Raw genomic sequence first — 24,003 nt, forward strand, 5'->3', positions numbered from 1 at the left:
AGTTCGGAAAAATTCCACAGAAAATGCCGTCTGGTGTTGCTTCTTCTCTAGTGCTGAGATAAAGTGCTAAGCACATTAAGCCATAGAAAATGTCGTCTGGTGTCTCTTCTTCTCTGACTAAGACCTCTTTCAATGCACAGGTGCTTAGATAAGGTGCTAAGCACATTAAATAGTTCAGCAACTATAGTCCTCAATGCATAGGTGCTTAACTTGTTGTAGCTAAGCTCCCTTCATTTAATGACTTCCCTACTCTCTCATGCATTGGTGAGCCTTCTTCACTTAAATGTTTTTCCTAGATTCGCGTGTTTGCCATTGGTTTTTCCTGGGGCCACCAAACTCATCTCTCTCCTTTTAATTGTCTTGCCACATCAGATTTTTTGCCTACATGGCAGGCTTAGCACCCGTACCAGGTGGAGCATTGGGAGAGGCCTAAGATCTAGCACCAATTTGTTCCGGTCATCGGCCAATAGAATGGCATTGTATATCCTATGTTACACAGCTCAAGAGGAAAAGTTGACATGCCTATGTCCCATCCTGTACAGAATAGACGAAATGCTATGCAAGGGACTGGAATGGTCCGAAGCAGCATACTTCTTCCCCATCTTTCGAAGTTTACCAAAAGATCGACTTCCCTCGAGAGACATCGTGGTGCTTCCACGCGAGCTACTGGAACTGTTTGAATGACTTTGTTCTAGCTGTTTTGAGAACAAGAAGGCGCAGAAGGATGGTGATCCAGACACTGCTCATTTGAATGTTGATCTCTTTCAGAATCTGATGCTGCCTTTTTCCAGTGAAATCCCAACCACCATGGCACCATTATCATGCTTGTGAACTAACCCTGTAAGTACAGACGCATAAACTTCACTTATAAGCAAACTATTGTACAGACAGGAAAAAAACACAGGGGGTCTTATCTATAGCACTGGGATTGTCTAAACTAGAGTTAACGAGCATCCAGTTACATATTACTGTTATAATCTAAATAATTAATACCATTGAAAAATCAACCCTAGCCCTCCTTGGAGAAATATGCCATAGTGAAAAGTTTCACTGTTCTAGGTTTCCAAAAGAGTATGGCTACACTAGCAGAGTTTTGGGAAAAGACTGCAGAAAGATCTGAAGTCATCTCTTAAATTCAAAATAAGTGAGACAAATGTCATCTTACCTTGTTCTGGTGGAGGGATAACTACGCGATCAGACTTTGTAGGTCCAACTATGTTATGCTTGCAGTCTTGATGTATTTTTCTAGTTGTGTCTTGGTTATTCAAAAGTTCTCTCAATAATGCATCAAAGTCAAAGTGATACATCTAGTGTCACTGGAGAGCGTGTAGAGGTGTGTCTCTGATGGGTTTCGTAGGATTCGGTTGGTGCTGGTCTTCTGTAGAACCGCTTGGTTCTAGTCTTCGTTCGTGTGCCTACAAATTGAATCCTTTTTATCTATACTTCTCTTTATCTTCAACGCTTGTTGTTCTGGTGCTGGTCCTGTGGGGCCTTAGCACGACGACTTCCCAACTTTTTACTGCAACAAGTTTGGCCTAGCTCTGGTGAGTGAGGGATGATGATGGCGGTGCACCTTCGGCTCGCTATAGTCCTTGTAGTCATCGCTAGGTGGTCTATGGACATGGATGTACTTTTTATAATATCTTTGTTCTTTGTACTACCATGACATGATGAATAGATCAGAAATTTTCTGGCAGAAAAATGTACTCTTCGGATCGTCTAGTTGAAAATACGGAAGTCAATGCAGAGCCATCTGAGCTTAATAGATCTTTCATTTCTACGTAGTCCTCATTAGCAAGAACATCCACAAAATCTATGCCATCTGCACCTAAATGTCCTATCCTTCTCTGGAAGAGCTATTTTGATGGCCTGAAGCAGATACAATATGGCATATGAAAATTGAAGGATTCATCAAGATTACAAGTCAAACAAACAAAAATGACATACCATCGAAGTTCATATTTCAGAAAACTAGTAAAAAGTGAATGACAAGAAGTATAATACCCTGATAAGATACATTTTTCTGTATCATTTTTGAATGAATACAACAATCTAAGAGATCAAAAATTCAGATAAAGAGGTGATTTACAATAACAGGATCCTGGGGAACTATTTTCCAATTTAAAATGACAAACCAGCAAAGAGTTCAGAAAATCCAAACTATAATTTACCCAAGCATAAGGACAAACAAATAGCAGGTGGTATACCTTGGAGCTTATTGCAATATTCTGCTCTTCCATTAGAGCAAGATATTGAAGACAAGATTCCAGTTGATTAGTTTTCTTTTTGGCTGGGGCTGGGGGTTATCCTTGCTTTTGAAAAACAAAAAAAAACGGTCATTTTTTGTGTGTGCGGGAGATTCCAAATGATCATTTGAAGCATTAGTTCTCAGATATAGCTGTTAATTTTCAGTTTTAAATTCACATATTTTAGAAAACGTGCATCGTCTCTAGTACATATACAATGGCTCTACACATTTACTTGTAACTCCACAAACTAAAGAAAATAGTATGTGATTTATCGGTTCTCACAAAGAAAAACTGGTTCGCTCCAGTGAAGGCTATGTTCTACCCCACCACTTCCACTATGGATGTACGTATTTGTTTTGCAAGTCCCGAATGTGAAATAACATGAGTCGCTGGTTCTTGCAAAAAAAAATCTAATTTGGTTATTTCCTACACCAACCTAAAAACATTGCATTGAAAACAAATCAACTTTAATTGATCTGCTATGTCGAATCAAACACATGAATCTTCTTATCTAAGATATGATGATTTGAACAAAGACATGTCTCTCCTCTATAAAGGGCCCAAACAAATATTGGAGGAAACAAACACCTGCTCTTATTTAAAGCAAGTGAGATATGCACTAGCATACTATGCATGGAACTAGCATCGTGCACATTGGAACACGAGAGATATGCTGAGATTGGGAAGCATCGGGTTTCATTCTTGTGATGGGTTTGCTTCTCAAGGACCCAATGGGGTGACCACTTTGTGTCATCTAGCTGAGAGGCGCAGAGAAGAACAGAGCCACAGGTGAAACCGCTGTGGAATCTGGCACCATACATGTTGACAGACCATGCCGGCTCCACTCCCGTTCTCCTCGAATTGCTCCAGCTTTGCCAAAATCGCATATGGATCCGAACACAGTGGCGGAGTACATCTGGAGGCCTCTGTTACGCTCATCGTTCCTCCCGTCCCTGAAATTGTAATGCATACGCTCGTCGTGAGCCTTGTACCGTTCAGTGAGATCATCTACAGAAAAGGCTTGAGAGATCGATTTACCCAGGGACGGAGCTAGTAATTTTATTTGAGGCGGGCCAATGAAACATCTAAAGCATTGAGGGAGGCCATACATAAGAATTTAGTGGTCAAATTCATAAGTCCACATACTACCGAGGGATAGTTTAAGAATTTGTTACACAATAGAGGGAGTCATGGCCCCAACTCACCCCCTGCTGGATCCGTCCCTAGAGGCAATGCTCAATCGCCGTGACAATTTACAGATATTGGCAAGGGGACGCGTGCAAGAACCAATGGACAACCGAGGAATCTATGGCGTCCTCTCCAAGCGCACATATGTAATTGGCGAGAATAACTACACGTGAAGTGAACGCATCCACATACTCATCCTCGCCCATGACCAAAATCTCATAGTACCTTAGAGATTAGCTTGTTTCACATGGGTGGGCCGCTCGAACAAGAGCTTCAACGTATCACATGCCTCCTTTGCCACCACTTTGGCGATCAGGTGTTGGAGGACATCCATCGGCATCACCGAATAAAGCGTTGTCGCTACTTGCCGATCCTTGCGATTCTCCACACCGCCCTTCTTGAACGTGTCACCACCTGGATCGACCGCGTACCATAGCTCATTAGCACGGAGAACACACTCCATCAGGGCCTGCCAGACCCCAGAATATTTGCGGTCAAAACGCAGGTACGGCGAACCAGGCATGTCAAATACATTAGGCACCCTAGATGCTTCCATGATCTCCTTGCCTGACATGACCTTTTCAATGAGTCCATCAACAAATTGAAACTAACCGCCGTATTTTACGTTTTGCGATTCTGAGTCCAGATATAAGACCCATATCTTCTTGATTTTAAGCACTGACCTGAAAGGGGGAAGGGTGTGGCCATCGGGGCCCCTGAAACGGAGGGGGGCCACCAGGTGTGTGCATGCTCTGTTTTATCAGTAGAAGGCTGGGCTAATTATTATTATTTTGATATATCCATACCATTAACCAAGGTGCCGAGCAATATCGCCGGTAACCAAAGAGTGGGCAAAAGTAGGAACATCCCCGGCCATACGGCTTGAGGTCCGTGAACCATCTTCGACCCAAACAGCGCAAGAGCTTCTGCCACCTAAATACAAGCCCGTGGGCAATGAGAAATATGAAAAGAACTAAAGTTCAGGAAAGCTAAAGCTTTTATCTCTCGAAATAACACACCATTTGAGCCAAGGTCAGAATCCGAGTTGTTAATGGCCGCAAACCAATTGTGCAGCGTCAGTTTCCACAATGACACGGCTAATACCCTATTCCTGGGCTCTCTCCATCGCATGGATGCATGCATCCGCTTCACTTTGTAGTCATCTTGTGCATGGTCAATACGGCCAGCTCCAGACCCAACAACATCTCCCTCCGTGTCATGAAGGACGAAGCCTCAGCCACCATCAGAACATAATTTTGATTATACCCGCAGCTGGGGTTTCCGACACATGAAGAGCATTTTTAGGTGTCGTTTCCTTTGCAGCAAAAAACTCCTTGTATTCCCATGCTGCCCGTTTGATTTGCCAAGTAATCTGTTCAATGTTTATTGCTCGTTCCTCCATGCGAGGTTTGTTTCTTGCCGTCCAGCAGGTTCACAGAGTAGCGCTGCCCAAACTTCTTCTCTGCACATCCTGTTTCCGAATCTCCTCCTCCATGACCTTTTTTGGATCATGCAAAAGTGCACATGTCTCCCTACACTGCTGGAAGCCCCACCCTTTGCACATTTACTTGTAGCTCCAGAAACTAAACAAAAACAGAATGAGATTTACCGATCTCGCAAAGAAAAACTGGTTCGCTCCGGTGAAGCCTATGTTCTACCCCCACACACTTCCACTATGGATGTATAGTACGTATTTGTTTGCAACTCGGCGATGTAAAGTAACACAAATTGTTGGTTCTCAAAATAAAAAAAAATCCTACTGGGGTTATTTCCTACACCAACCTAACAATGTGGCATTGAAAACACATCAACCATAGTTGATCTGCTATGTCGAATGAAATACATGAATCTTCTTATTTAAGAGCCCATGATTTGAATGAGGACATGTCTCTCCTCTTATAAAGGGCCCAAAGAAATATTGGAGGAAACACACACCTGCTCTTATTTAAGAGCAAGTGAGATATGTACTCCCTGCGTTCTTTTTTAGTTTGCGTATAACTCAGTGCACGCATACCAAGCAGACCATCACGTGCATTATTTTGGACAATTTTACCCCTGCATGCAAGGACCTAGAGAAATGTATGGCTATTAATACGCATGGTGTCATCGGTTCCTTTTCCTTGATTCCTGCGTGAGTCTTCTCGGATTCTCCGCAAGCGCGCTTCCCCTGCCTCCTCTATGCATGCTGCATGCATGCGTTTGGTCTGTCATCACTCCCGGGCTGCATGCACAGCTATGGAAGTAAGGGTAAACTGGGAAACAGTTGCTGAAAAAGTGGATGGCGCAGAGCATTCAGGGAAAAACTGAAAAATCTTAAACGCAAACTATTGAGGACCGGAGGGATGGTCTGCTTCGTGCACATTGAAACATGAGAGATATGTTATGATTGGGAAGCATCGGGTTTCATTCTTGTGCTGGGCTTGCTTCTCAGGCACCAAATGGGGTCACCACTTTGTGATATCTAGCTGAGAGGCGCAGAGAAGAACAGAGTCACAAGTGAAGCCGCTTTGGAATCTGGCACCATACACGTTGACAGACCACGTGGAATCTGGCTCCACACACGTTGGCAGACCATGCTGGTACCACTCTAATTGAGTTTAAATCGCATCTGGATCCAAACACAGCAGCAGAACACATATGGAGGCCTCAGTTATGCTCATCGTTCCTCCTGTCCCTGAAACAGTAACGCATATGCTCATTGTGAGCCTTGTAGAATCCAATCCAATGAGATCATCGACAGGGAGGGCAGAGAGATCGATGCACCCAGGGAAAGAGCTAGTAATTTTATTTGAGGTAGCCAGTGAAACATCTAAAGCATTGATGGAGGCCATACATCAGAATTTAGTGGTCTTCAGAAGTTCACACACTACTTACGGATAGTTTACGAATTTCTTACATCATGCAGTAGCCATGGCCCCAGCACGCCCCTTGCTGGCTTCGTCCCTAGACGCACTGCTCAATCACCGTGACAATTTATAGATGTTAACAAGGGGCAGTGCGCAAGAACCGATGGACAACCAAGGAATCCATGGGGTTATTTCCAAGCGCACATGTGCGATTGATGAGAGTTACTACGTGTGAAGTGAACGCATCCACAGACTCATCCTCGCCCATGACCAAGGTCTGATAGTACCTTAGAAGAGTTTCGAGATTGGCTTGCTTCACGCGAGTGGGCCGCTCGAGCAAGAGCTTCAACATATCCCACGACTCATTCGCCGTCACTTTGGCGATTAGGTGCTGGAGGACATCCATCGGCATCACCGAATAAAGCATTGTCGCAGCTTCCCAGTCCTTGTAGTTCTCCACACCAATCTTTTTGAACGTGTCGCCACTTGGATGGATCGCGTCACATAGCTCGTTAGCACAGAAAACACACTCCATTAGGGCCTGCTAGACCCCAAAATTCTCGCTATCAAAATGCACGAACGGTGACCGGCCATGTCAAATACATTAGCCGCCCTGGATGCTTCCATGTTCTCCTTGTCTGACATTACCTTTTCAATGAGTCCGTCGACTCATTGAAACTAATTGTCGTATTCACCGATTTGCGATTTGGAGTCCACATATAGGACACATATCTTTTTGATTTCATGCATGGCCCTGAATGGGGGAAGGGGGCGGCCATCTCGGGCCCCTCAATGGAGGGGGGCCGCCAGATCTGTGCGTGCTCTGTTTTATCAGCACAAGGTTGGGCTAATTTATTATTATTATTTTTTAAAATTCTCATACCATTAACCAAGGTGCCAAGCAATATGGGCGGCAACCAAACACCGGGCAAAAGTAGGAACATCAGCCGGCCATACGCCTTGAGGTTCATGAACCATCTTCGACCCAAACGGCACAATAGTGTCTGCCACCTGATTACAAACCCGTGGGCAATGAGAAATATGAAAAGAACTAAAGTTCAGTAAAGAAAAAGCTTTTATGTCTCGAAATAACACACCATTTGAGACAAGATCAGAATCAGAGTTGTTGATGGCAGCAGCCAATTGGGCAGCGTCAGTTTCCACAATGACAAGGCTAATACCCCATTCCTGGGCTCTCTCCGTCGCATGGATGCATGCCTCCGCTTCAGTTTGAGTGCATCTTGTGCATGGTCAATACGGCCAACTGCAGATCCCACAACATCTCCCTCTGCGTCACCATCAGAAGATTCAGGTTTAAAAGTTAAAACACATGCCAGAGTTAATTTTGATTATACGGGCTGCTGGTTTTTCCCACATATGAACCGCATTTTTAGGCGTTGTTTCGTTTGCAGCAAAAAACTACTGGTATTTCCATGCTGCCCGCTTGATTTGCCAAGCAATCTATTCAATCTTTATTGCTCGTTCCTCCATGCGAAGTTTCTTTATTGCCGACCACCAGGTCCACACAGTAGCGATGCCAAAACTTCTCCCCGGATTTCCTCCGTGACCTTTTCTGGATCATGCAGAAGTGCACACGTCTCCCTACACTGCTGGAGGCCAACCTCCATAGAGCATGGTTTTGTGTAGACTGAGCTACTCCCTCCATTTCTAAATGTAATTTTTTTTAGAGATTTCACTATAAACTACAGGATGTATATGGACATATTTTAGATTCACTCATTTTGATCCGTATCTAGTCCATAATGAAATCTCTAAAAAGACTTTTAATTAGGAATGAAGGGAGTACATGGCATGGGTCTTTGCGTGTAGTACATGCAAATAAAAACAATATCCCATGCGGGTTGATAAAACAAAACGACTTCACCATATACGGTACGTATTTGGTTTTCTTTTTTCTTTTTTTGGTTGCAGGCACTGACGGGCGAGCGCGAGCGCAAGTTCGAACTCGCCCGTCCGTTTAGTCCTGCATCGGCTAGCGAGGTAGAGCAGGACCAGCTTATAACCCGTGCGCTGCTAGCTGGCTTGTCCCTTTGGGGACACCCCGTAAATTGGAATTACATAGAGAAAATATAGCATGTCCGCTGCATGCATTCATCAGGATGGCACGCTAGTGACACTTTTATTTTACCTACCCCTCACAAGTTGTATTGATTTTTCATAAAGGTCCTCATAGTTCTCATTTACATATTTTAAAATCTGAAACTGTAGGATTTCACGCACCATCTTTTCAGCCCCTCACATATACTACTATTTTTACTGAAAGGTCCTCATAATTTCATTTCCATCTTTTCAGATCTTTATAGCTACCAATTTTTGGATGGTGCGTTAACTGCCAGTTTTTACTCTTGAACCATGGCATTTCTTGTGGCCGTGTATACATATTAAATACTCCTTCCCTTTTGTTTTACTTCACGCATTATATTTGTCTCAAGTCAAATTTTAAAAAGTTTAGACCAAACTTATATTAGAAAATATCAACATCTACAATACCTTATAAATATAATATGAAATTATATTTTATGGTGGATGTAATGATGTTTTTTTTTGCGGGGTGTGGATCTAATGATCTTATTGTATTGTGAATGGTAATAGTTATTTGTATCAATTTGGTCAAACTTTGTAGAGTTTGACTTCAGACAAATCTAATATGCAGAGTAAAAAGAGTGGAGGTAGTAGATACATAATTTTTTTTTGCAGGATGGGATGCAAGCGATCATGCATGATGCAAACAGGCCATGTGTTTTTAATTTTCAAACTTCTCACCACTAATATGAACAAAAAGTTACAGTGACCGGTGTAATGATCTTGTGTTTTTTTGGGGGAGATTTTCTAATTACTTCCATGCAAAATTGTAGTCATGTATATCTCTAATAAACAACATGTATCAACATACTAGTTAAATATTAATAGTTGTGCTATGGTTTGACTTAGAGGTGACATTTTGAAGTTAGATAAGCAAAGCAGTTCTTGAATGTGAACCTGCCTATTTTTATTCAGCTATTTGAGGATGCACAATTCTCATTTCTATTCTGGTCCCCTCCTTTTGGACGATTAATACGTTTTTTATATTATTTTCAAAATGGCAGGATTCCTACATTCATTAAGAAGCAAAGAGTTGCTCGTTTAATTAGGGAAAACCGAGCGAAAACCAGATTTCCCATTTGATTCTGAAAAACTAGGCGAAAAACAATCACAACCACTGAGCGGCACACATGAAGATACTCACGTACACCACTTCAAAGAGGGCATCGCCGAGACAGCATGCAGGCATCATCCTCATCACACTTCCCTAGAGGTTTCATCGTCATCCCTAAACTCTGAGCAAACGACTCCGACTTCGCCGTAGATGATCATCGACTCAACCCACACCGAAGAGACTATGTGGACCTGTATGAAGATCCGCGCCCAAGCTCAGCCACCTTTGACCGAACAACGCAGCTCCTACTCTGAGAACTAGGCACGGTTGCCGCCGCTGAAGATCACCAAACACACCACTTGCTGCCTGTCATTGTACGCTACCGGGACCTGCCTCCGTAGTTTTGAATTAATAGCAACAAACCAACCATGGCAAACCCGCGGACACGGCGGAGAAGAGCCGACTACCTCAACCACTGTCGGGTCACCGACATCGCTCCCTTCAACATCTTGTCACAGAACAAGAAGGCGCAGAAGGATGGTGATCCAGACACTGCTCATTTGAATGTTGATCTCTTTCAGAATCTGATGCCGCCTTTTTCCAGTGAAATCCCAACCACCATGGCACCATTATCATGCTTGTGAACTAACCCTGTAAGTACAGACGCATAAACTTCACTTATAAGCAAACTATTGTACAGACAGGAAAAAAACACAGGGGGTCTTATCTATAGCACTGGGATTGTCTAAACTAGAGTTAACGAGCATCCAGTTACATATTACTGTTATAATCTAAATAATTAATACCATTGAAAAATCAACCCTAGCCCTCCTTGGAGAAATATGCCATAGTGAAAAGTTTCACTGTTCTAGGTTTCCAAAAGAGTATGGCTACACTAGCAGAGTTTTGGGAACAGACTGCAGAAAGATCTAAAGTCATCTCTTAAATTCAAAATAAGTGAGACAAATGTCATCTTACCTTGTTCTGGTGGAGGGATAACTACGCGATCAGACTTTGTAGGTCCAACTATGTTATGCTTGCAGTCTTGATGTATTTTTCTAGTTGTGTCTTGGTTATTCAAAAGTTCTCTCAATAATGCATCAAAGTCAAAGTGATACATCTAGTGTCATTGGAGAGCGTGTAGAGGTGTGTCTCTGATGGGTTTCGTAGGATTCGGTTGGTGCTGGTCTTCTGTAGAACTGCTTGGTTCTAGTCTTCGTTCGCGTGCCTACAAATTGAATCCTTTTTATCTATACTTCTCTTTATCTTCAACGCTTGTTGTTCTGGTGCTGGTCCTGTGGGGCCTTAGCACGACGACTTCCCAACTTTTTACTGCAACAAGTTTGGCCTAGCTCTGGTGAGTGAGGGATGATGATGGCGGTGCACCTTCGGCTCGCTATAGTCCTTGTAGTCATCGCTAGGTGGTCTATGGACATGGATGTACTTTTTATAATATCTTTGTTCTTTGTACTACCATGACATGATGAATAGATCAGAAATTTTCTGGCAGAAAAATGTACTCTTCGGATCGTCTAGTTGAAAATACGGAAGTCAATGCAGAGCCATCTGAGCTTAATAGATCTTTCATTTCTACGTAGTCCTCATTAGCAAGAACATCCACAAAATCTATGCCATCTGCACCTAAATGTCCTATCCTTCTCTGGAAGAGCTATTTTGATGGCCTGAAGCAGATACAATATGGCATATGAAAATTGAAGGATTCATCAAGATTACAAGTCAAACAAACAAAAATGACATACCATCGAAGTTCATATTTCAGAAAACTAGTAAAAAGTGAATGACAAGAAGTATAATACCCTGATAAGATACATTTTTCTGTATCGTTTTTGAATGAATACAACAATCTAAGAGATCAAAAATTCAGATAAAGAGGTGATTTACAATAACAGGATCCTGGGGAACTATTTTCCAATTTAAAATGACAAACCAGCAAAGAGTTCAGAAAATCCAAACTATAATTTACCCAAGCATAAGGACAAACAAATAGCAGGTGGTATACCTTGGAGCTTATTGCAATATTCTGCTCTTCCATTAGAGCAAGATATTGAAGACAAGATTCCAGTTGATTAGTTTTCTTTTTGGCTGGGGCTGGGGGTTATCCTTGCTTTTGAAAAACAAAAAAAAAACGGTCATTTTTTGTGTGTGCGGGAGATTCCAAATGATCATTTGAAGCATTAGTTCTCAGATATAGCTGTTAATTTTCAGTTTTAAATGCACATATTTTAGAAAACGTGCATCGTCTCTAGTACATATACAATGGCTCTACACATTTACTTGTAACTCCACAAACTAAAGAAAATAGTATGTGATTTATCGGTTCTCACAAAGAAAAACTGGTTCGCTCCAGTGAAGGCTATGTTCTACCCCACCACTTCCACTATGGATGTACGTATTTGTTTTGCAAGTCCCGAATGTGAAATAACATGAGTCGCTGGTTCTTGCAAAAAAAATATAATTTGGTTATTTCCTACACCAACCTAAAAACATTGCATTGAAAACAAATCAACTTTAATTGATCTGCTATGTCGAATCAAACACATGAATCTTCTTATCTAAGATATGATGATTTGAACAAAGACATGTCTCTCCTCTTATAAAGGGCCCAAACAAATATTGGAGGAAACAAACACCTGCTCTTATTTAAAGCAAGTGAGATATGCACTAGCATACTATGCATGGAACTAGCATCGTGCACATTGGAACACGAGAGATATGCTGAGATTGGGAAGCATCGGGTTTCATTCTTGTGATGGGTTTGCTTCTCAAGGACCCAATGGGGTGACCACTTTGTGTCATCTAGCTGAGAGGCGCAGAGAAGAACAAAGCCACAGGTGAAACCGCTGTGGAATCTGGCACCATACATGTTGACAGACCATGCCGGCTCCACTCCCGTTCTCCTCGAATTGCTCCAGTTTTGCCAAAATCGCATATGGATCCAAACACAGTGGCGGAGTACATCTGGAGGCCTCTGTTACGCTCATCGTTCCTCCCGTCCCTGAAATTGTAATGCATACGCTCGTCGTGAGCCTTGTACCGTTCAGTGAGATCATCTACAGAAAAGGCTTGAGAGATCGATTTACCCAGGGACGGAGCTAGTAATTTTATTTGAGGCGGGCCAGTGAAACATCTAAAGCATTGAGGGAGGCCATACATAAGAATTTAGTGGTCAAATTCATAAGTCCACATACTACCGAGGGATAGTTTAAGAATTCGTTACACAATAGAGGGAGTCATGGCCCCAACTCACCCCCTGCTGGATCCGTCCCTAGAGGCAATGCTCAATCGCCGTGACAATTTACAGATATTGGCAAGGGGACGCGTGCAAGAACCAATGGACAACCGAGGAATCTATGGCGTCCTCTCCAAGCGCACATATGTAATTGGCGAGAATAACTACACGTGAAGTGAACGCATCCACATACTCATCCTCGCCCATGACCAAAATCTCATAGTACCTTAGAGATTAGCTTGTTTCACATGGGTGGGCCGCTCGAACAAGAGCTTCAACGTATCACATGCCTCCTTTGCCACCACTTTGGCGATCAGGTGTTGGAGGACATCCATCGGCATCACCGAATAAAGCGTTGTCGCTACTTGCCGATCCTTGCGATTCTCCACACCGCCCTTCTTGAACGTGTCACCACCTGGATCGACCGCGTACCATAGCTCATTAGCACGGAGAACACACTCCATCAGGGCCTGCCAGACCCCAGAATATTTGCGGTCAAAACGCAGGTACGGCGAACCGGGCATGTCAAATACATTAGGCGCCCTAGATGCTTCCATGATCTCCTTGCCTGACATGACCTTTTCAATGAGTCCATCAACAAATTGAAACTAACTGCCGTATTTTACGTTTTGCGATTCTGAGTCCAGATATAAGACCCATATCTTCTTGATTTTAAGCACTGACCTGAAAGGGGGAAGGGTGTGGCCATCGGGGCCCCTGAAACGGAGGGGGGCCACCAGGTGTGTGCATGCTCTGTTTTATCAGCAGAAGGCTGGGCTAATTATTATTATTTTGATATATCCATACCATTAACCAAGGTGCCGAGCAATATCGCCGGTAACCAAAGACTGGGCAAAAGTAGGAACATCCCCGGCCATACGGCTTGAGGTCCGTGAACCATCTTCGACCCAAACAGCGCAAGAGCTTCTGCCACCTAAATACAAGCCCGTGGGCAATGAGAAATATGAAAAGAACTAAAGTTCAGGAAAGCTAAAGCTTTTATCTCTCGAAATAACACACCATTTGAGCCAAGGTCAGAATCCGAGTTGTTAATGGCCGCAAACCAATTGTGCAGCGTCAGTTTCCACAATGACACGGCTAATACCCTATTCCTGGGCTCTCTCCATCGCATGGATGCATGCATCCGCTTCACTTTGTAGTCATCTTGTGCATGGTCAATACGGCCAGCTCCAGACCCAACAACATCTCCCTCCGTGTCATGAAGGACGAAGCCTCAGCCACCATCAGAACATAATTTTGATTATACCCGCAGCTGGGGTTTCCGACACATGAAGAGCATTTTTAGGTGTCGTTTCCTTTGCAGCAAAAAACTCCTTGTATTCCCATGCTGCCCGTTTGATTTGCCAAGTAATCTGTTCAATGTTTATTGCTCGTTCCTCCATGCGAGGTTTGTTTCTTGCCGTCCAGCAGGTTCACAGAGTAGCGCTGCCCAAACTTCTTCTCTGCACATCCTGTTTCAGAATCTCCTCCTCCATGACCTTTTTTGGATCATGCAGAAGTGCACATGTCTCCCTACACTGCTGGAAGCCCCACCCTTTGCACATTTACTTGTAGCTCCAGAAACTAAACAAAAACACAATGAGATTTACCGATCTCGCAAAGAAAAACTGGTTCGCTCCGGTGAAGCCTATGTTCTACCCCCACACACTTCCACTATGGATGTATAGTACGTATTTGTTTGCAACTCGGCGATGTAAAGTAACACAAATTGTTGGTTCTCAAAATAAAAAAAATCCTACTGGGGTTATTTCCTACACCAACCTAACAATGTGGCATTGAAAACACATCAACCATAGTTGATCTGCTATGTCGAATGAAATACATGAATCTTCTTATTTAAGAGCCCATGATTTGAACGAGGACATGTCTCTCCTCTTATAAAGGGCCCAAAGAAATATTGGAGGAAACACACACCTGCTCTTATTTAAGAGCAAGTGAGATATGTACTCCATCCGTTCTTTTTTAGTTTGCGTATAACTCAGTGCACGCATACCAAGCAGACCATCACGTGCATTATTTTGGACAATTTTACCCCTGCATGCAAGGACCTAGAGAAATGTATGGCTATTAATACGCATGGAGTCATTGGTTCCTTTTCCTTGATTCCTGCGTGAGTCTTCTCGGATTCTCCGCAAGCGCGCTTCCCCTGCCTCCTCTATGCATGCTGCATGCATGCGTTCGGTCTGTCATCACTCCCGGGCTGCATGCACAGCTATGGAAGTAAGGGTAAACTGGGAAACAGTTGCTGAAAAAGTGGATGGCGCAGAGCATTCAGGGAAAAACTGAAAAATCTTAAACGCAAACTATTGAGGACCGGAGGGATGGTCTGCTTCGTGCACATTGAAACATGAGAGATATGTTATGATTGGGAAGCATCGGGTTTCATTCTTGTGCTGGGCTTGCTTCTCAGGCACCAAATGGGGTCACCACTTTGTGATATCTAGCTGAGAGGCGCAAAGAAGAACAGAGTCACAAGTGAAGCCGCTTTGGAATCTGGCACCATACACGTTGACAGACCACGTGGAATCTGGCTCCACACACGTTGGCAGACCATGCTGGTACCACTCTAATTGAGTTTAAATCGCATCTGGATCCAAACACAGCAGCAGAACACATATGGAGGCCTCAGTTATGCTCATCGTTCCTCCTGTCCCTGAAACAGTAACGCATATGCTCATTGTGAGCCTTGTAGAATCCAATCCAATGAGATCATCGACAGGGAGGGCAGAGAGATCGATGCACCCAGGGAAAGAGCTAGTAATTTTATTTGAGGTAGCCAGTGAAACATCTAAAGCATTGATGGAGGCCATACATCAGAATTTAGTGGTCTTCAGAAGTTCACATACTACTTACGGATAGTTTACGAATTTCTTACATCATGCAGTAGCCATGGCCCCGGCACGCCCCTTGCTGGCTTCGTCCCTAGACGCACTGCTCAATCACCGTGACAATTTATAGATGTTAACAAGGGGCAGTGCGCAAGAACCGATGGACAACCAAGGAATCCATGGGGTTATTTCCAAGCGCACATGTGCGATTGATGAGAGTTACTACGTGTGAAGTGAACGCATCCACAGACTCATCCTCGCCCATGACCAAGGTCTGATAGTACCTTAGAAGAGTTTCGAGATTGGCTTGCTTCACGCGAGTGGGCCGCTCGAGCAAGAGCTTCAACATATCCCACGACTCATTCGCCGTCACTTTGGCGATTAGGTGCTGGAGGACATCCATCGGCATCACCGAATAAAGCATTGTCGCAGCTTCCCAATCCTTGTAGTTCTCCACACCAATCTTTTTGAACGTGTCGCCACTTGGATGGATCGCGTCACATAGCTCGTTAGCACAGAAAACACACTCCATTAGGGCCTGCTAGACCCCAAAATTCTCGCTATCAAAATGCACGAACGGTGACCGGCCATGTCAAATACATTAGCCGCCCTGGATGCTTCCATGTTCTCCTTGTCTGACATTACCTTTTCAATGAGTCCGTCGACTCATTGAAACTAATTGTCGTATTCACCGATTTGCGATTTGGAGTCCACATATAGGACACATATCTTTTTGATTTCATGCATGGCCCTGAATGGGGGAAGGGGGCGGCCATCTCGGGCCCCTCAATGGAGGGGGGCCGCCAGATCTGTGCGTGCTCTGTTTTATCAGCACAAGGTTGGGCTAATTTATTATTATTATTTTTTAAAATTCTCATACCATTAACCAAGGTGCCAAGCAATATGGGCGGCAACCAAACACCGGGCAAAAGTAGGAACATCAGCCGGCCATACGCCTTGAGGTTCATGAACCATCTTCGACCCAAACGGCGCAATAGTGTCTGCCACCTGATTACAAACCCGTGGGCAATGAGAAATATGAAAAGAACTAAAGTTCAGTAAAGCAAAAGCTTTTATGTCTCGAAATAACACACCATTTGAGACAAGATCAGAATCAGAGTTGTTGATGGCAGCAGCCAATTGGGCAGCGTCAGTTTCCACAATGACAAGGCTAATACCCCATTCCTGGGCTCTCTCCGTCGCATGGATGCATGCCTCCGCTTCAGTTTGAGTGCATCTTGTGCATGGTCAATACGGCCAACTGCAGATCCCACAACATCTCCCTCTGCGTCACCATCAGAAGATTCAGGTTTAAAAGTTTAAACACATGCCAGAGTTAATTTTGATTATACGGGCAGCTGGTTTTTCCCACATATGAACCGCATTTTTAGGCGTTGTTTCGTTTGCAGCAAAAAACTACTGGTATTTCCATGCTGCCCGCTTGATTTGCCAAGCAATCTATTCAATCTTTATTGCTCGTTCCTCCATGCGAAGTTTCTTTATTGCCGACCACCAGGTCCACACAGTAGCGATGCCAAAACTTCTCCCCGGATTTCCTCCGTGACCTTTTCTGGATCATGCAGAAGTGCACACGTCTCCCTACACTGCTGGAGGCCAACCTCCATAGAGCATGGTTTTGTGTAGACTGAGCTACTCCCTCCATTTCTAAATGTAATTTTTTTTAGAGATTTCACTATAAACTACAGGATGTATATGGACATATTTTAGATTCACTCATTTTGATCCGTATCTAGTCCATAATGAAATCTCTAAAAAGACTTTTAATTAGGAATGAAGGGAGTACATGGCATGGGTCTTTGCGTGTAGTACATGCAAATAAAAACAATATCCCATGCGGGTTGATAAAACAAAACGACTTCACCATATACGGTACGTATTTGGTTTTCTTTTTTCTTTTTTTGGTTGCAGGCACTGACGGGCGAGCGCGAGCGCAAGTTCGAACTCGCCCGTCCGTTTAGTCCTGCATCGGCTAGCGAGGTAGAGCAGGACCAGCTTATAACCCGTGCGCTGCTAGCTGGCTTGTCCCTTTGGGGACACCCCGTAAATTGGAATTACATAGAGAAAATATAGCATGTGCGCTGCATGCATTCATCAGGATGTCACGCTAGTGACACTTTTATTTTACCTACCCCTCACAAGTTGTATTGATTTTTCATAAAGGTCCTCATAGTTCTCATTTACATATTTTAAAATCTGAAACTGTAGGATTTCACGCACCATCTTTTCAGCCCCTCACATATACTACTATTTTTACTGAAAGGTCCTCATAATTTCATTTCCATCTTTTCAGATCTTTATAGCTACCAATTTTTGGATGGTGCGTTAACTGCCAGTTTTTACTCTTGAACCATGGCATTTCTTGTGGCCGTGTATACATATTAAATACTCCTTCCCTTTTGTTTTACTTCAAGCATTATATTTGTCTCAAGTCAAACTTTAAAAAGTTTAGACCAAACTTATATTAGAAAATATCAACATCTACAATACCTTATAAATATAATATGAAATTATATTTTATGGTGGATGTAATGATGTTTTTTTTTGCGGGGTGTGGATCTAATGATCTTATTGTATTGTGAATGGTAATAGTTATTTGTATCAATTTGGTCAAACTTTGTAGAGTTTGACTTCAGACAAATCTAATATGCAGAGTAAAAAGAGTGGAGGTAGTAGATACATAATTTTTTTTTGCAGGATGGGATGCAAGCGATCATGCATGATGCAAACAGGCCATGTGTTTTTAATTTTCAAACTTCTCACCACTAATATGAACAAAAAGTTACAGTGACCGGTGTAATGATCTTGTGTTTTTTTGGGGGAAATTTTCTAATTACTTCCATGCAAAACTGTAGTCATGTATATCGCTAATAAATAACATGTATCAACATACTAGTTAAATATTAATAGTTGTGCTATGGTTTGAATTAGAGGTGACATTTTGAAGTTGGATAAGCAAAGCAGTTCTTGAATGTGAACCTGCCTATTTTTATTCAGCTATTTGAGGATGCACAATTCACATTTCTATTCTGGTCCCCTCCTTTTGGACGATTAATACGTTTTTTCTATTATTTTCAAAATGGCAGGATTCCTACATTCATTAAGAAGCAAAGAGTTGCTCGTTTAATTAGGGAAAACCGAGCGAAAACCAGATTTCCCAGTTGATTCTGAAAAACCAGGCGAAAAACAATCACAACCACTGAGCGGCACACATGAAGATACTCACGTACACCACTTCAAACAGGGCATCGCCGAGACAGCATGCAGGCATCATCCTCATCACACTTCCCTAGAGGTTTCATCGCCATCCCTAAACTCTGAGCAAACGACTCCGACTTCGCCGTAGATGATCATCGACTCAACCCACACCGAAGAGACTATGTGGACCTGTATGAAGATCCGCGCCCAAGCTCAGCCACCTTTGACCGAACAACGCAGCTCCTACTCTGAGAACTAGGCACGGTTGCCGCCGCTGAAGATCACCAAACACACCACTTGCTGCCTGTCATTGTACGCTACCGAGACCTGCCTCCGTAGTTTTGAATTAATAGCAACAAACCAACCATGGCAAACCCGCGGACACGGCGGAGAAGAGCCGACTACCTCAACCACTGTCGGGTCACCGACATCGCTCCCTTCAACATTTTGTCACAGAACAAGAAGGCGCAGAAGGATGGTGATCCAGACACTGCTCATTTGAATGTTGATCTCTTTCAGAATCTGATGATGCCTTTTTCCAGTGAAATCCCAACCACCATGGCACCATTATCATGCTTGTGAACTAACCCTGTAAGTACAGACGCATAAACTTCACTTATAAGCAAACTATTGTACAGACAGGAAAAAAACACAGGGGGTCTTATCTATAGCACTGGGATTGTCTAAACTAGAGTTAACGAGCATCCAGTTACACATTACTGTTATAATCTAAATAATTAATACCATTGAAAAATCAACCCTAGCCCTCCTTGGAGAAATATACCATAGTGAAAAGTTTCACTGTTCTAGGTTTCCAAAAGAGTATGGCTACACTAGCAGAGTTTTGGGAAAAGACTGCAGAAAGATCTAAAGTCATCTCTTAAATTCAAAATAAGTGAGACAAATGTCATCTTACCTTGTTCTGGTGGAGGGATAACTACGCGATCAGACTTTGTAGGTCCAACTATGTTATGCTTGCAGTCTTGATGTATTTTTCTAGTTGTGTCTTGGTTATTCAAAAGTTCTCTCAATAATGCATCAAAGTCAAAGTGATACATCTAGTGTCATTGGAGAGCGTGTAGAGGTGTGTCTCTGATGGGTTTCGTAGGATTCGGTTGGTGCTGGTCTTCTGTAGAACCGCTTGGTTCTAGTCTTCGTTCGTGTGCCTACAAATTGAATCCTTTTTATCTATACTTCTCTTTATCTTCAACGCTTGTTGTTCTGGTGCTGGTCCTGTGGGGCCTTAGCACGACGACTTCCCAACTTTTTACTGCAACAAGTTTGGCCTAGCTCTGGTGAGTGAGGGATGATGATGGCGGTGCACCTTCGGCTCGCTATAGTCCTTGTAGTCATCGCTAGGTGGTCTATGGACATGGATGTACTTTTTATAATATCTTTGTTCTTTGTACTACCATGACATGATGAATAGATCAGAAATTTTCTGGCAGAAAAATGTACTCTTCGGATCGTCTAGTTGAAAATACGGAAGTCAATGCAGAGCCATCTGAGCTTAATAGATCTTTCATTTCTACGTAGTCCTCATTAGCAAGAACATCCACAAAATCTATGCCATCTGCACCTAAATGTCCTATCCTTCTCTGGAAGAGCTATTTTGATGGCCTGAAGCAGATACAATATGGCATATGAAAATTGAAGGATTCATCAAGATTACAAGTCAAACAAACAAAAATGACATACCATCGAAGTTCATATTTCAGAAAACTAGTAAAAAGTGAATGACAAGAAGTATAATACCCTGATAAGATACATTTTTCTGTATCGTTTTTGAATGAATACAACAATCTAAGAGATCAAAAATTCAGATAAAGAGGTGATTTACAATAACAGGATCCTGGGGAACTATTTTCCAATTTAAAATGACAAACCAGCAAAGAGTTCAGAAAATCCAAACTATAATTTACCCAAGCATAAGGACAAACAAACAGCAGGTGGTATACCTTGGAGCTTATTGCAATATTCTGCTCTTCCATTAGAGCAAGATATTGAAGACAAGATTCCAGTTGATCAGTTTTCTTTTTGGCTGGGGCCTGGGGGTTATCCTTGCTTTTGAAAAACAAAAAAAACGGTCATTTTTTGTGTGTGCGGGAGATTCCAAATGATCATTTGAAGCATTAGTTCTCAGATATAGCTGTTAATCTTCAGTTTTAAATTCACATATTTTAGAAAACGTGCATCGTCTCTAGTACATATACAATGGCTCTACACATTTACTTGTAACTCCACAAACTAAAGAAAATAGTATGTGATTTATTGGTTCTCGCAAAGAAAAACTGGTTCGCTCCAGTGAAGGCTATGTTCTACCCCACCACTTCCACTATGGATGTACGTATTTGTTTTGCAAGTCCCGAATGTGAAATAACATGAGTCGCTGGTTCTTGCAAAAAAAAAATCTAATTTGGTTATTTCCTACACCAACCTAAAAACATTGCATTGAAAATAAATCAACTTTAATTGATCTGCTATGTCGAATCAAACACATGAATCTTCTTATCTAAGATATGATGATTTGAACAAAGACATGTCTCTCCTCTTATAAAGGGCCCAAACAAATATTGGAGGAAACAAACACCTGGTCTTATTTAAAGCAAGTGAGATATGCACTAGCATACTATGCATGGAACTAGCATCGTGCACATTGAAACACGAGAGATATGCTGAGATTGGGAAGCATCGGGTTTCATTCTTGTGATGGGTTTGTTTCTCAAGGACCCAATGGGGTGACCACTTTGTGTCATCTAGCTGAGAGGCGCAGAGAAGAACAGAGCCACAGGTGAAACCGCTGTGGAATCTGGCACCATACATGTTGACAGACCATGCCGGCTCCACTCCTGTTCTCCTCGAATTGCTCCAGTTTTGCCAAAATCGCATATGGATCCGAACACAGTGGCGGAGTACATCTGGAGGCCTCTGTTACGCTCATCGTTCCTCCCGTCCCTGAAATTGTAATGCATACGCTCGTCGTGAGCCTTGTACCGTTCAGTGAGATCATCTACAGAAAAGGCTTGAGAGATCGATTTACCCAGGGACGGAGCTAGTAATTTTATTTGAGGCGGGCCAGTGAAACATCTAAAGCATTGAGGGAGGCCATACATAAGAATTTAGTGGTCAAATTCATAAGTCCACATACTACCGAGGGATAGTTTAAGAATTTGTTACACAATAGAGGGAGTCATGGCCCCAACTCACCCCCTGCTGGATCCGTCCCTAGAGGCAATGCTCAATCGCCGTGACAATTTACAGATATTGGCAAGGGGACGCGTGCAAGAACCAATGGACAACCGAGGAATCTATCGCGTCCTCTCCAAGCGCACATATGTAATTGGCGAGAATAACTACACGTGAAGTGAACGCATCCACATACTCATCCTCGCCCATGACCAAAATCTCATAGTACCTTAGAGATTAGCTTGTTTCACATGGGTGGGCCGCTCGAACAAGAGCTTCAACGTATCACATGCCTCCTTTGCCACCACTTTGGCGATCAGGTGTTGGAGGACATCCATCGGCATCACCGAATAAAGCGTTGTCGCTACTTGCCGATCCTTGCGATTCTCCACACCGCCCTTCTTGAACGTGTCACCACCTGGATCGACCGCGTACCATAGCTCATTAGCACGGAGAACACACTCCATCAGGGCCTGCCAGACCCCAGAATATTTGCGGTCAAAACGCAGGTACGGCGAACCGGGCATGTCAAATACATTAGGCGCCCTAGATGCTTCCATGATCTCCTTGCCTGACATGACCTTTTCAATGAGTCCATCAACAAATTGAAACTAACCGCCGTATTTTACGTTTTGCGATTCTGAGTCTAGATATAAGACCCATATCTTCTTGATTTTAAGCACTGACCTGAAAGGGGGAAGGGTGTGGCCATCGGGGCCCCTGAAACGGAGGGGGGCCACCAGGTGTGTGCATGCTCTGTTTTATCAGCAGAAGGCTGGGCTAATTATTATTATTTTGATATATCCATACCATTAACCAAGGTGCCGAGCAATATCGCCGGTAACCAAAGACTGGGCAAAAGTAGGAACATCCCCGGCCATACGGCTTGAGGTCCGTGAACCATCTTCGACCCAAACAGCGCAAGAGCTTCTGCCACCTAAATACAAGCCCGTGGGCAATGAGAAATATGAAAAGAACTAAAGTTCAGGAAAGCTAAAGCTTTTATCTCTCGAAATAACACACCATTTGAGCCAAGGTCAGAATCCGAGTTGTTAATGGCCGCAAACCAATTGTGCAGCGTCAGTTTCCACAATGACACGGCTAATACCCTATTCCTGGGCTCTCTCCATCGCATGGATGCATGCATCCGCTTCACTTTGTAGTCATCTTGTGCATGGTCAATACGGCCAGCTCCAGACCCAACAACATCTCCCTCCGTGTCATGAAGGACGAAGCCTCAGCCACCATCAGAACATAATTTTGATTATACCCGCAGCTGGGGTTTCCGACACATGAAGAGCATTTTTAGGTGTCGTTTCCTTTGCAGCAAAAAACTCCTTGTATTCCCATGCTGCCCGTTTGATTTGCCAAGTAATCTGTTCAATGTTTATTGCTCGTTCCTCCATGCGAGGTTTGTTTCTTGCCGTCCAGCAGGTTCACAGAGTAGCGCTGCCCAAACTTCTTCTCTGCACATCCTGTTTCAGAATCTCCTCCTCCATGACCTTTTTTGGATCATGCAGAAGTGCACATGTCTCCCTACACTGCTGGAAGCCCCACCCTTTGCACATTTACTTGTAGCTCCAGAAACTAAACAAAAACACAATGAGATTTACCGATCTCGCAAAGAAAAACTGGTTCGCTCCGGTGAAGCCTATGTTCTACCCCCACACACTTCCACTATGGATGTATAGTACGTATTTGTTTGCAACTCGGCGATGTAAAGTAACACAAATTGTTGGTTCTCAAAATAAAAAAAAATCCTACTGGGGTTATTTCCTACACCAACCTAACAATGTGGCATTGAAAACACATCAACCATAGTTGATCTGCTATGTCGAATGAAATACATGAATCTTCTTATTTAAGAGCCCATGATTTGAACGAGGACATGTCTCTCCTCTTATAAAGGGCCCAAAGAAATATTGGAGGAAACACACACCTGCTCTTATTTAAGAGCAAGTGAGATATGTACTCCCTCCGTTCTTTTTTAGTTTGCGTATAACTCAGTGCACGCATACCAATCAGACCATCACATGCATTATTTTGGACAATTTTACCCCTG

The 24,003-nt window shown here is 43.1% G+C and overlaps 1 pseudogene; it reads right to left on the reverse strand.

Annotated features, from left to right (window-relative positions):
- Positions 1 to 500: 500 nt before the first annotated feature.
- On the reverse strand, positions 501 to 4,145 carry LOC123038887 (uncharacterized; annotated as a pseudogene).
- Positions 4,146 to 24,003: the final 19,858 nt, after the last annotated feature.

This window comes from Triticum aestivum, chromosome 2B, assembly GCF_018294505.1.
Source record: "Triticum aestivum cultivar Chinese Spring chromosome 2B, IWGSC CS RefSeq v2.1, whole genome shotgun sequence".
Lineage (NCBI taxonomy): Eukaryota > Viridiplantae > Streptophyta > Magnoliopsida > Poales > Poaceae > Triticum > Triticum aestivum.